The 15,317-nt window shown below is 48.8% G+C and overlaps 1 pseudogene; it reads right to left on the bottom strand.

Annotated features, from left to right (window-relative positions):
* LOC148518690 (histone acetyltransferase KAT8 pseudogene) overlaps positions 1–8,805 on the bottom strand; it is a 43,432-nt pseudogene extending 34,627 nt beyond the window's left edge.
* Between the last annotated feature and the right edge of the window lie 6,512 nt (positions 8,806–15,317).

The following is a 15,317-nucleotide window of genomic DNA, read 5'->3' as shown; positions in this document are numbered from 1 at the left end:
CCTAACTCCCACCCTCCCTCTTCACTGTCCACAGCCGAGTGAGAAAATGGCGCCGACGCGGGTACCTTATATAGGATCCAAAACCCGCGAGACTCGGAAGGCGGGATGATGACGTTTTGCCTCGATTTCAGATCCGAGTCAGGCGGGAAAAGTCGAGCCTGACTCGGATCGGACTCGGATCGGGGGGGCTCGGGGGGGTTCGGATTTCAGAAATCCGAACCCGCTCACCCCTAGTCATAAGTAAAGGGCCGGCTGGCTTGACCGTTAAAGGGTGCTGTAACCCCCAAAGTACACTCCAGTCCAAACCAAAAAAAAATTATTTTCTGTGTTTGTGAATTGTGTGCGCAGTAGCCGCACGTGCATCAACAAAGTAGTGCCAAGCGTGCGCCTGTGTCATAAGTAAAGGGCCGGCTGGCTTGACCGTTGAAGGGTGCTGTAACCCCCAAAGTACACTCCAGTCCAAACCAAAAAAAATATTATTTTCTGTGTTTGTGAATTGTGTGCGCAGTAGCCGCACGTGCATCAACAAAGTAGTGCCAAGCATGGGCCTGTGTCATAAGTAAAGGGCCGGCTGGCTTGACCGTTAAAGGGTGCTGTAACCCCCAAAGTACACTCCAGTCCAAACCAAAAAAATATATATTTTCTGTGTTTGTGAATTGTGTGCGCAGTAGCCGCACGTGCATCAACAAAGTAGTGCCAAGCGTGCGCCTGTTTCATAAGTAAAGGGCCGGCTGGCTTGACCGTTAAAGGGTGCTGTAACCCCCAAAGTACACTCCAGTCCAAACCAAAAAAAAAATATTTTCTGTGTTTGTGAATTGTGTGCGCAGTAGCCGCACGTGCATCAACAAAGTAGTGCCAAGAGTGCGCCTGTGTCATAAGTAAAGGGCCGGCTGGCTTGACCGTTAAAGGGTGCTGTAAACCCCAAAGTACACTCCAGTCCAAACCAAAAAAATATATATTTTCTGTGTTTGTGAATTGTGTGCGCAGTAGCCGCACGTGCATCAACAAAGTAGTGCCAAGTGTGCGCCTGTGTCATAAGTAAAGGGCCGGCTGGCTTGACCGTTAAAGGGTGCTGTAACCCCCAAAGTACACTCCAGTCCAAACCAAAAAAAAAATTATTTTCTGTGTTTGTGAATTGTGTGCGCAGTAGCCGCACGTGCACCAACAAAGGAGCAGCGCCAAGCGTGCGCCTGTGTCCCATAAGTAAAGGGCCGGCTGGCTCATTTCTTAAAGGCTGGTGTAACCCACAAAGTGCACTACTCTCCAGCAAAAATAAAAAAATATTTTCTGTGTTTAGCCACACGTATATATCAAATCGGTATAACATAAATGAAGGACCAAACTTTCTCCGATAAAAATAAAATAGAGAAAGATCAAGAACCACTTCCTCCTAGTGCTGAAGCTGCTGCCACTAGTCATGACATAGACGATAACATGCCATCAACATCGTCTGCCAAAGCCGATGCCCAATGTCATAATAGAGGGCACATACAATCCCAAATTACAAAGTTCAGGAAAATGACTTTGAAAAAAACATTTAAATCAGCTGAAGAGAAACGTAAACTTGCCAATATGCCATTTACGACACGGAGTGGCAAGGAATGGCTAAGGTCTTTCCCTATGTTCATGACTAGTGGTTCAGCTTCACATGACGATGAAAGCCCTCCTCCCACTAAAAAAATCAAACGAGTTAAGCTGGCAAAAGCACAGCGAAGAACGGTGCGTTCTAAGAAGATATCACAAATCCCCAAGGAGAGTCCAAGTGTGGTGGTGGTTGCGATGCCTGACCTTCCCAGCACTGGACGGGAAGAGGTGGCTCTTTCCACCATTTGCACGCCCCCAGCAAGTGCTGAAAGGAGCACCCACAGTCCACTTGCTGATATGCAAATTGAAGATGTCACTGTTGAAGTACAACAGGATGAGGATACTGGTATAGCTGGCGCTGAGGAGGAAGTTGGCGAGGAGGATTCTGATGGTGATGTGGTTTGTTTAAATCAGGCTCCGGGGGAGACAGTTGTTGTCCGTGGGATGAAAAAGCCCATCACGGTCATGCCTGGGCAGAAGACCAAACATTCCACCTCTTTGGTCTGGCAATATTTCTATCCAAATCTGGACAACAACTGTCTTGCCATATGTACCATATGTAAAGGTGGAATAAGTAGGGGTAGGGACGTTAACCACCTAGGAACATCCTCCCTTATACGGCACCTGCAGCACGTTCATAAAAAGTTACTGTCAAGTTCAGAAACTTTGGCTAAGACCGTAAGCAGTCCAGGGACACCTAAATCCCGTTGTCCTGTTGTATCCAAGCGCCTGCAAACCACACCGTCAACTCCCTCCTCGTCAATTTCCTCCTTAGTCAGGATCGGAAGTAGTCGTGCAGGCCATGTCACTGGCATGACTGACTCTCCTATCCGGGATTCCTCCGGAGGATCCTGCATTGCTACGCCTCCTGCTGCTGCTGCTGCTGTTGCTGCTGCTGGGAGTCATTCATCATCCCAGAGAGGAAGTAGGAACACCACTACTTTTACTAAACAATTTACCCTCCAACAGTCCTTAGCGAGGAGGATGAAGTACGACAGCAGTCATCCTGAAGCAAAACGTATAACTGAGGCCTTGACTGCTATGTTGGTGTTAGACGTGCGTCCGGTATCCGCCATTAGTGCAGTGGGATTTAGACAATTGATGGAGGTAGTGTGTCCCCGGTTCCAAATCCCGTCTAGATTCCACTTCACTAGGCAGGCGATACCGAGACTGTACAGAAACGTCAGAAAAAGTGTCCTCAGTGTCCTGAAAAATGCCGTTGCACCCAATGTCCACTTAACCACGGACATGTGGACAAGTGGAACAGGGCAGACTAAGGACTATATGACTGTGACAGCCCACTGGGTAGCTGTATCACCTTAAGCAGCAACAGCAGCAGCGTCACCAGTCGCAGCATCTCAGAAACGCCAGCTCGTTCCAAGGCAGGCTACGCTGTGTATCACCGGTTTCAGTAAGAGGCACACCGCCGACAACCTCTTAGAGAAACTGAGGGAAATCATCGCCCAGTGGCTTACCCCACTTAGACTCTCCTGGGGATTTGTGATATCTGACAACGCCACCAATATTGTGAGGGCATTACATCTGGGCAAATTCCAGCACGTCCCATGTTTTGCTCACACAATAAACTTGGTGGTGCAGAATTTTCTGAAAAGCGACAGGGGCGCGCAGGAGACGCTTTGGGTGGCCCGAAAAATTTCTGCCCACTTTCGCCATTCAGCGACTGCGTGCCGAAGACTGGAGCGCCAGCAAACACTCTTGAACCTGCCCCACCATCACCTGAAGCAAGAGGTTGTGACGCGGTGGAACTCAACCCTCTATATGCTTCAGAGGATGGAGGAGCAGCAAAAGGCCATTCAAGCCTATACATCCACCTATGACATAGGCAAAGGAGGGGGTATGCACCTGACTCAAGCGCAGTGGAGAATGATTTCCGTGTTGTGCAAGGTTCTCCAGCCCTTCGAACTTGCCACACGTGAAGTCAGTTCAGACACTGCCAGCTTGAGTCAGGTCATTCCCCTCATCAGGCTTTTGCAGAAGCAGCTGGAGAAAGTGAAGGAGGAGCTAAGATGGAGCGATTCCGCTCGGCATGTGGGACTTGTGGATGAAGCCCTTCATTCGCTTTGCCAGGATTCCAGGGTGGTCAATCTGTTGAAATCAGACCACTACATTTTGGCCACCGTGCTCGATCCTAGGTTTAAAGCCTATGTGGTGTCTCTCTTTCCGGCCAACACAAGCCTGCAGAGGTGCAAAGACCTGCTGGTGAACACACTGTCAGCTGAAGCGGAACGTGACACGTCAACAGCTCCTTCTTCATTTTCTCCCGCAACTGGGGCTGCCAGGAAAAAACTTAGGTATCCTAAGCAACCCGCTGGCGGTGATGCAGGGCAGGCAGGACCAAGTTTGGACATCTGGTCCGGACTGAAGGACCTGGCAACAATTTCTAACATGTCTACTGTCACTGCATATGATACTGTCACCATTGACAGAATGGTGGAGGATTACATCGGTGACAGCATCCAAGTAGGCATGTCAGACAGTCCATACCTGTACTGGCAGGAAAAAGAGGCAATTTGGAGGCCCCTGTGCAAACTGGCTCTATTTTACCTGAGTTGCCCCCCCTCCAGTGCGTACTCCGAAATAGTGTTTAGTGCAGCCGGGATCCTTGTCAGCGAAAGGCGTAGGAGGTTGCTTCCACAGAATGTGGAGAAGATGATGTTCATCAAAATGAATTATCAGCTCTTCCAGGGAGACCAGCCTCCAGAACGTACAGAGGGACCTGTGGTGGTGGATTCAAGTGGGGACGAGTTAATACTTTGTGAGGATGAGGATGTACACACTGAAGAGGGTGAGGAATCGGTGGATGAGGATGACATCTTGCCTCCGTAGAGCCAGTTTGTGCAGGGACAGATTAATTGCCAGCTTGTTTTGTGTGGGCCCAAACGAACCAATCATTTCAGCCACAGTTGTGTGGCAGACCCTGGCGCTGAAATGATTGGTTTGTTAAAGTGTGCATGTTCTGTTTATACAACATAAGGGTGGGTGGGAGGGGCCAAGGACAATTCCATCTTGCACCTCTTTTTTTTCTTTGCATTATGTACAGTTTGGGGCCTAGTTTTTCAAACTGCCATCCTGTCTGCCACCACAGTATCACGCCTAGATGGGTCACGTGTTTGTGCCGCCCACTCGTGTCGCTTAGCATAGTCATCCAGCTACCTCGGTGCAACCTTTTGGACATGAAAACACTATTGTGAGGTGTGAGGTGTTCAGAATAGACTGGAAATGAGTGGAAATTAAGGTTATTGAGGTTAATAATAGCATAGGAGCAGAAAAACCTACAAATTCTTTGATTTTAGCTGTTTTTATGCTTTTTTTCAAAAAAATACAGATCCAAAACACAAAACCCAGAACCCAAAACACGGAAGGGTGGTTTTGGCAAAACCAATCCAGATCCAAAACACGAAGAAAGATCCAGATCCAAAACCAAAACACAAAACACGAAAAGTTGCCGGCGCACACCCCTACTATCGACGCACATCAACCACTCACGCAGCATTTACACCATGTCTGACCTGCAACAGACGCTGCAAGTCTACTCGCACGCAGAGGGCTCTCATGCTGCACATGCAATCACAGTGGCTAAATTATGCACGCCCAAGCAACGGCTTTCCAATGGACAGACGCACCTGCGTTTTTTCTACCAGTACCCCGTCACCACCCCCAAACGCTCATAGCCTGTCACTCACCCTGCAATGGATTCCTCTGTGCCTCCTTAACGGCAGTGCGTGCACGTGCATTGCGGCTACGCATGAGCAATGGCTAGCAATCGATCGATCTGCGTGCGTAGTTGCATTTGCGATCGCTGCTGAATCACGTCTGCAGTAAAGAAATCAGGAACAGCTCCCTGAAATACTGAATACATCTAAAGGGTACAATTAACTTATTACAATGCAGCTACTGACAGTGTCGGACCTGGGCATGAAGGGCTCGCCGGGGGAAGGCAGTGGTAGAGGCCCAAGCTTCACCAATTAATTGACCTTTTTTTTTTTTTATCAAAGCACAAAGAAATAGTTTTTCATTGAATTGAGGGCTCGATTCAGACCCGCTCGCTAGGGTGCGTTCGCACGTAGCCTGACGATGTTTGCAATGTGTGCAAGCGTATAAGACGTAGTGCGTGTGCGCAAACTAGTCCATGTGATCGGGAAGCATTCGCACCCTGAACATAGATGCCTTGCTAAAATGAGTGACAGGACGAGCCGTTTGTGGGTGGTGACAGGGGGAGGTCGATGGTAAAGGGGTGGTGGTGGTGTGAACGTGGCGTGTCTGTGCATCTTAACGCCGTTTCAGGGATGTACATAATTAAGACGCAGCGTCAGCATACACGTCACATGGCTGAATTACACACTGAAGCACTCGCAGTGCTTGCGGTAGGGTATGGTCAGCCATAAGTGCAGCGTATGGGTCCGATGTTACTCGATGTTACCGATTGTTGAATACACTTCCTGGAGATGACGTGTGTTACTAAGGGAAAGTGGGCATTTTAAGACAGGCTGGGGGGCATCTAAATACACACCGCGATCGCACAACAAGACATAGTGGGCGTGCTAATGTCTTGCCATGCGATCACGCGATTTGCATACTTTGGAAGCTGACGGCTGCGTGCGAACGCATCTAGCGAGTGGGTCCCATTGTAATTTACCGCGCCTCCCCCATAAAAAATAGCCCCCCCAGTGTCAAAAGATTCCCTGCAATAACAACCCCCACCCTCCTAGTGCCCACACTCCTAGTGCCCACACTCCTGCCCAATTTAGTGCCCCCTCTCCCCATGTGTCACTGTATATATGTATAAAAAAATCTAGATATCCCCAAGCCCCCAAGCCAAAAAAACATTTTGATGCCCTGGTTAAAGGGTTAAGGGGTGTGGCCAGCCCCCAACGATTACAGAGGACATAGCATGCAGACAACATGGATATTACAGTACTACAGTGGTCTGTTCATCCATGTTTCTGCTCTACCAAATAACCTAACATTAGAAGAGGAGGTGGGGCCCCCAGGCAGAAGGCCCCACCAGGGATTTCCCTTGTACCCTTGCAGGCCAATCCGACCCTGGCTACTAACCTGAGAATTAAAGTCAAGTTACCCACAGTAATTACACATAATTAGAGATATGCGCCGACCCCCGTGTTTTGGTTTTGATCTGTATCTCCTCTTGTTTTGGATCTGGATTGGTTTTGCCAAAACCACCCTTGCGTGTTTTGGTTTCTGGTTTTGGTTTTGTTTTTGGATCTGTATTTTTTCTTTTAAAAAAAAATCATAAAAACAGCTAAACTCACATAATTTGGGCCTTTTTTGACCACCTCACAGCTCACAATATTGATTAATCTAGTTTAGGCCAAAAGGTTGCATCCAGCTAGCTGGCTGACTAAGCTAAGCAAGAGCAGTGGGTGGCACTAACATGTGGCAGTTCAGCTTCCAACATGGCACAGAGTGGCATTGCAGTGGTAGACAGGACGGCAGTTTAAAAACCAAGAGTGTTTTCCTTAACTAGGTCAGAGGCCCGACGGAGTTGGAATATGTTTGTGGAATGAAGACAGGGAAAGGACAAGGGAAGATCAATCTAGGATCAAGTTCTTCAGTTCCTAAAAGACATATTTGATCTGGAGAAGGTTTTTTAATATTTATACAGCTAATAGAAATGAGGTGGCCTTGCTTGTGGAGGTGCTGCTAGAACATGCTGTAAACAGCACTTTACTGTAAACAGAGCACATAGGGCTTTATTCAGAGGCGGCCGTACGGTCTACGACCGCACGGCCGCCTCGATGTTTGTCTAGTGCGCATGCGCACGAGGGAGCCAGCTCCTTCGTGCGCATGCGTGAGACCCGCTACGACCGACAGCGTCGGTCGTAGCGGGTCTCTTTCCAAAGGGGACGAGCTGTCGATGTTGATTGACAGCTCGCCCCGTTTGGAAGGCGGGATGGGGGGGTGGCAGCCCAAACGGAGGCATTCCCATGGGAACACCTGCCATTTCGGGGAGGCCCCACTGACATCACTAGTGATGTCAGTGGAGAGCTCCCGGCTCTGACAGAGCCAGAAGCTCTCCGGGGCTTACGACAAGTGAGGCCCTACCCTAGGGTCTCGTCGTAAGCCCTGATGGTCGTGATGGTCAATGACCACCGCGACCATCACCCTAGCGGTCGTTAGAGCTGTGGGTGTTAACCCACAGCCTAACGACTGAAACAGAGGCGGCCAGTCCAGTTTCTGAGCGACCGCTTGCATCCTCCGACCGCCTCTGAATGAGGGCCATACTGTGTACAAAGCACTCTTAGTTTTATACTCTGGGGAAGAGCACCCCTGAATGAGGCAGAAGCCCCTTGATGAACAACAGACAGCACCCCTTCTTTATGGAAAACAGAGCACCCCTGCTGAGTGCGGACAGACCACCTGCAGTGTAGAGTCCCAAATACGTGAACAATAAACTGTGGTCTGTCCGGCAGTGTCACCAAACAATAATAGCACCGTTAAGTTGCTAACGCACATACACACAAAAAATATATATATTTGCTTTATTTTTTGTGGATTGATAATATTATTTGTATTTCACTTTTATTTTTTTTTACACTGGGGAAGAGCACCCAACTGACAAAGCATCGCCCCTGGACAACACAGCACCCCTTTATGGACTGCAGCCCTAGCCTGATGGACAGGACAATAACACAGCAGCAGCCCTTATGTATAACACAGCACCAGCCCCTTGATTGACAGGACAAGTGACACAGCAGCTGCAGCACCCATTGAAGCCCCCCTTTATATAATGCAGCCCCAGCCCCTTTATGGACACCACAGCAACAGCTCGGTACTCGCCTCGGATCTGGAAGTTCAGGTGGGTCCAGTTCTCTGAGCTCATCTCTACTATAAAGCCTGTGTAAAATTATAAAACAAAGATTTTAAGCTAAATCCTTATTTTACCCTACTGCTCATTCTCAATCCCGGAAAACAGATGCTCGTTCTATAGCTGCTGACAATATATGGCATTTTACTGCATCTCTTGAGGTACATTAATTTCAGCTGCTCCAGAAATGGGGCGACATTCGATATTTTATCTGGTCCTACATCTGCTGGAGAAAGATACTTGGACCTTGCCAGATCATTAATACGTTCCAGAACACATTCAATGACTGTCTGGGGTCTAAACACACAGCACAAGTCTCCGACCTCTGCCATGCGATGTAAATGTGCAGCCGTTCCATGGACAGAAAAGCGCATGTTGTCTACGCCGTGGCCACGGATGTTGTTGTTTTATCCCTACTCTCGCTGGACATATTATATTTTATGGAGGAGAAAAACACGTAGAGGTTCTGAAGAGGAGAAATGATTTGCAGCTTTATCCTTTCTTTAGGCACATAATCAGAATACTAAAATTCAGACATGCCAGAAGGAGAAGATTGTCTAATTAAGGACAGTGGTGTTAGTGTCCTCACATGTTCGTGGGCACTGCCATCTAATCAAGCTAATCTCTTTCCCTACTCGGTTAAATACACTTGTGTCTGACAGGGTGCGCGGCATCCTGCTCTCTGTGAGAAAGGCTCATTGGATAATGAAATGCTTCAACTGGGAGCGCAGAACTGTAGCAAGAGTGTTAGGTACATGAGCTGGAAGATATGTCATTATCCTGTCTTCCTGATGAGACTGCTGCCTTACTTCAATTCTTAGGGGGAATTTAATATATATATATATAATATATATATATATATATATATATATACACACAGTGGAGTCATATTATTATGACCACCATCTACATATGACGTCGGCAGCGCATAGCCCATGAAGTACATCACATGCCATCTGCACACATATCACTCGTTGCTGTCATGGGTAAAAGGGGTGATTTATCCGAGTTTCAAAAAGTCATGATTATTGGCTTTCGGGCCAAGGATGGCAGTATTTCTGAAACAGCGCAGTGGTGAAGGTGTATCGTGACCGGACAAATGGCACCATTGTAAATAACAGACGTGGAAACTGAGGAGCACCACATGCCATTGATGTGAGATGTGAACGTCGGCTACGAAGGTACCTGAGCAGGGCCGGCTCTAGCGGTGTTTGACCAGTGCGGTCGAACAGGGGGGCCACCCATAGAGGGCGCACCCCTCCCCAACATCCCGATTTCAGTGGGACAGTACTGTCCCGCTGTTCCACCCGTGGACCAAAGTAGCCCGCGGGTGGTGAAATCGGGAGGTTGGGGACCCCCACCATCGCAGCTGTGCGGCGGTGCCAGACCCCCGGAGTGTGAATGGATGCAGCGCGCATGAGTGCGGCATCCATTCACAGACGGGAGAGGGCTGGGGGAAGCCCAGCCAGTGACGGAGGGCTGGGCTTTGCCTCCAAATAACGTCACGTAGGGGGCATGGTCTATGGTAATGAGGTCACGCCCCCAATTTCGGTCGCGCGCGGCGAAGCAGGGCCCAGCGTACTGGGCCGGCACAGGGTGCTCAGACCCTTGGAGCCGGCCCTGTACCTGAGGGCCGACCGACACGCTATAGTGGAGCAGCTCACTGTCAAAATGAACCTGGGGGCCACCAGATGTGTGTCTAAAACAACAGTTCAGCGAACCTTGCTGCGTATGGGGCTCCGAAGCAAACGAACGGACACTGCACCTATGCTAACGAAGGTGCATCAGCAGAAAAGGCTTACATTTTCACACCTGTATCGGAACTGGACCTCCGCTGGTTGGTGAAAGGTTGCCTTCTCCTTTGAGTCACGTTTTCATGAAATGGATGGACGTTGGCGTGTCAGGCGAGAAACAACGTAGAACAAACACCCTGCAACCAATGCTCTATGGATACTACACCACGTACCCTCTAGCAGCTGTTGGGATGCACTGCAGTCAGCATGGCTCCAGATGCCTGTGCCAACCTACCAGCACCTTATTGGGTTACTCCCAGCCCATCTAGCTACTGTCCATGCTATACACAGCAGTTACTCTGGCTCCGGGTTGAAGACTGGACACTGAAGTACACCTGCAGCCTTCAGTTTTTTACATTGTCCTCACCTATAACCTGGATAACTAAGCAAATTAGGAGTAAATGACAGTGCAGGTAGCGTATTCTCATACTGTTTTGAATGGGGTGTATCGGGAGCAGACTGACTTACAGAGCAGAAATCGGTATAGCTCAACTAAAGTTTCAAAAATCACTGCAGAAGAGAGGGGATGATTCAGCTGAGGATGGATATGCTATTGCTGTAATATGGTAAGGCAGTAGGAGGCGTTACGCCTCCTGCATGCATTTCTGATTCGAGCTGCATCCAAGGACACAGCATTGAATCATCTGCAATCCATTCGACTGGCTGAGTGACCATGGGGTCACACAAGTAGGCCGCCACAGATGAGTAAATGAGGCCAAGAAATCTCCGTCAGCCGATGGAGATTCTGTCTTCTTCAATAACGGCAGCGACACGCCTCAGTTTTGGGAAACGGAGGCCATCTACACCTGCTCTCCAGCCAGAAAGGACAGCAGACTGTCAATCACTGACAGCCTGTTGTTGGCCTGCGTGCGGGATTGCAGACCCATACTGCACATGCGCAGTGTGGAACCCAAAGCCTCTGGAGTACCACTTATGAGTACCATTTTCTGTTAAAATACCCCTCTACCATTAGTAGAGTTATCTATTTTATTATATATGTATTGCTGGTATACTAAAATGCACATTGTATGCTTATGCCCTGTTTAGTCCCCCCCCCCCCCCCCGGTCCTGTGGTCCCTCCCGCTGGCCTGGACTGTTGGTGACTGTGTGGGCACGAGACAGGGGCTTCCCCACTGGACCTGGGAGATGAGCTCTGCATGCCCGCGAGGCAGTGGCCAGCTGTCATCAACAAAGCAGGAGGCTAGCGCACAAGACTGGCGGGAGGAGAGCCGGCACGTGCCAGGGACCCGGAGGAAGGTTATAAAGGAGACTGCCCAGCTGACCTTTGGGCAGTCCTGAGGTAGCAGAAGATGGAGCGGACCTGCACAGGGGCACTTACCTGTGAGCCGGTAGTACTGGAAGGAGGGAGCCGCGACTGCTGACGCACAAGTCACTGGAGCTTCAGGGACTTCCTTTCCCTGCCTGCAACAGAGGAAGTCTGGGGTGAGCGCAGAGCGGAGGCGGGTCTGTCTGATCCAGGAGGCAGACTGAGGGAGGTGCCAGTTAAAGGGGTGGGTCATTTCCCCGGAGGGAGACTCCCATCACCCGAGAAGCTACAGGAGAGGTCTGTAAAAACAATTAAACACAAGCACCGTCCCATGTTAATGCTGTGTCACCCGGCTGACAGATTCTTCACAGCACACCCAACTATCTATTTAAGGGACAGTCATTCACTACACTGCTCTCCCTGTTAGTGCCAGTGCAGCTATTTTCCCTGCAGTCAAGGAAGCAAAACAGTAGAAATAGATTATTCTTTCCTAAACAGTGACTGAAGCCAACAATAAACCTGCTGTCAGCCACCCTGTTGCTTTACCCAGCCTAACAATTGATCCATCTAACAGCCACAGGGGCCTATTCATCAACACTAAAATAACGTTTTTAAGGACATTTTCCTTAATTAACGTTATTTTAGTATTCATGAACACACTTAGCACAGGAGATATCACTGATATCTCCTTGCTAAGTCCCCCTGCGTTAATTTCCACACTCCCCATACATTAGTACATTAGTATGGGGATGTGGAAATTATGCTATTCATCAAATTCCGAAAATTATGTATTTTCGGAATTTGATGGAGTTACTATCCGCCACTGTGAGGTGGCGAATAGCAGGTGACACTTACCTGCTTTCAGCTGGTGAGGTCACCCGGCGTCTTCCTCCAGCACTCTGGTCCGTCCTCTGGCTCCGGTGGCTGTGCAGACACGTATTCTCCCAGCAGAACACAATAAAGTTTAGAAAAAAAAAATTTTTATTTTTTTTTTTTTTTCTAAACTGTACTGTGGGCTGCTGGGAGAACACGTGACAGCACAGCCACCGGAGCCGTAGTTGCTGCAGCGGGCAGATAAATGCAGGGATGGGTGGGAGGTGAGCGGGGGGGAGTGGGTTGGGGGACTGTGACACAGTAAGATTAGGAGGTCCCTCTCCTGGGTAGGGGACTCCTTCCTTACACACACACACAGCAGCAGGGAAGCAGCACACCAGTCTGGATGCGAGTACAAGCTGGTCGGCGCCAGTATTTATTGTACAAATGTCAGAAATAACATAAAGAAAACATACACATAAATCCTAGCCCTGTCGGGCCACTAACTTCACAGGTGGTTCCCTCACTACCAGAACCTGGCAGGGCCTAATGCCCTCACCAGCAACAAAAGGCACAGCACAACACTCACAGTTAGGTTTTCAAGTGTCTCTGAGCAAACTCCCTGTCTGCTCTCCCAGGTGAGACAATCAGCCCTAAACACACTAGGCTTATATTGGCCACTCTCAGGTGGAAAACTAACAAGCCTGTTACCAGGCTGCGAGAACCAAAACCTGGAGTGGCCGTGAGTGGAGCCCTCCCTCTCCTCTCACCCACAACCCCCAGGTCCCAAACCGGCTTTTCAAAAAGCCGAAACTCAAGCCTGCTACACTGCAGACTTTCTCCTGGGGGTTCAAAACACAAAAGACAGGAATCTGGGACAAATGTACCTGCCACAGACCACTTTACCAGTGATCCTATCACATATCCCCCCCCTTTGTTTCGACCTGTGGGGCGGAACAACTGAAGCCCCCAAACAATGAACGCGTGACAACGCGTCAGATTGACCAGCTGGCTTCCTAGCCTGTGTTCCACTGAAAATTTAAAAGTTTGTAACACCAAGAACCATCTTGTAATTCTCGCATTACTGTCCTTATTTTCAGACATCCACTTCAGAGGGGCATGGTCAGTGATCAATTTGAACTTTCTTCCGACCAAGTAGTACCTGAGAGCCTCTAACGCCCACTTTATGGCCAACGCCTCCTTCTCCACTGTAGCATAGTTTCTCTCATGTACATTCAACTTTCTGCTAAGATAGAAAATAGGGTGTTCCTCACCCTCCTTGTTCTGGGACAGGACTGCTCCTATACCTACTTCTGATGCATCGGTTTGTACTATGAATTCCCTTTCAAAATTAGGAGTCATCAGGACTGGTTGGGAACACAACGCTACTTTCAACTCCTGAAAAGCTTTCTCTGCCTCAGGACTCCATTCTACCATGACTTTTTGTTTGCCTTTGGTTAGGTCAGTCAGTGGGACTGCCATGGTGGCAAAGTTGGGTATAAACCTCCTGTAGTACCCCGTAATTCCCAAGAAGGCTCTCACCTGCTTCTTATTCAGAGGCCGTGGCCAGTTTTGTATGGCATCAACCATATTGAGCTGAGGCTTTATCAGGCCTCTGCCAATGGTGTATCCCAGATATTTTACTTCCTCCATGCCTAGACAACACTTTTTTGGGTTGGCTGTCAAACCTGCCTTATAGATGGAGTCCAACACTGCTTGTACCCTGGGTAAGTGAGACTGCCAATCAGGACTATGAATGACCACGTCATCCAGATAAGCAGCCGCATACCATCTATGGGGTCTTAGAATCCTGTCCATCATTCTTTGGAAGGTAGCAGGTGCCCCATGTAGCCCAAAGGGCAACATCTTGTACTGAAACAAGCCCTCTGGCGCTGAAAAAGCTGTCTTTTGTTTGGCGCTCATCGTTAACGGTACTTGCCAATACCCTTTGGTTAGGTCAAGAGTGGTTAAATACCTTGCCGTCCCTAGTCTCTCAATCAGTTCATCCACTCTTGGCATCGGGTAGGCATCGAATTTTGAAACGCTGTTCAACTTTCGGAAGTCATTGCAGAAACGCACACTCCCGTCGAGCTTTGGAATCAACACAATGGGACTTGACCATTCACTATGTGATTCTTCAATTACCCCTAACTCTAGCATATTTTTAATTTCTTTCGACACCGATTCTCTTTGTGCTTCTGGTAACCTATAGGGCTTTAGATTAACTTTAACCCCTGGGTCAGTGATGATGTCATGTTTAATGACCGAGGTTTTCCCAGGTACGTCAGAGAACAGCACCCTATTTCTAATCAGAAACTCCTTGACCTCTTGTTGTTGAATTGCCGACAGGGTTTTTGCCACGGTCACTTCGGGAACTAAGGGCCCTGGATTTACTGGAGGGGCTCGGTCGGCCGACAGTACCGTTCTATCTTTCCAGGGCTTTAACAGATTTATATGGTGTATCTGTTCCGGCTTTCTTTTCCCCGGCTGGTAAACTTTGTAATTGACCTGCCCCACTCTTTCTAAGATTTCAAAGGGCCCTTGCCATTTAGCCAAAAGTTTATTTTCCACAGTGGGAACCAATACTAACACTCTGTCCCCAGGAGCAAAGCTGCGTAACCGAGCATTGCAGTTGTATACCCTCTGCTGTGCCTGTTGAGCCTGTTCCAGGTGCTCTCTCACTATCGGCACTACCGCAGCAATTCTCTCCTGCATTTGAGAAACATACTCAATCACCGTTTTGTAAGGACTAGACTGCCCCTCCCATGTCTCTTTGGCAATGTCTAGTAACCCCCTTGGGTGTCTTCCATACAACAAGTCGAAGGGTGAAAACCCGGTGGAGGACTGGGGAACTTCTCTTATGGCCAACAATAAATACGGCAATAAGTAATCCCAATCCCTACCATCCTTGTCAACCACTTTCCTAAGCATGTGTTTTAACGTCTTGTTAAACCTCTCGACCAGCCCATCGGTTTGGGGGTGATAAACCGAAGTTCTTAACTGTTCAATTTTG

Source organism: Taudactylus pleione, unplaced genomic scaffold, assembly GCF_031769625.1.
Source record: "Taudactylus pleione unplaced genomic scaffold, aTauple2 ptg000199l, whole genome shotgun sequence".
In the NCBI taxonomy this organism is placed as follows: Eukaryota; Metazoa; Chordata; class Amphibia; order Anura; family Myobatrachidae; genus Taudactylus; species Taudactylus pleione.
The sequence above is the reverse complement of the archived record's forward strand: the minus strand, read 5'-3'. Positions and strand labels throughout refer to the sequence as shown.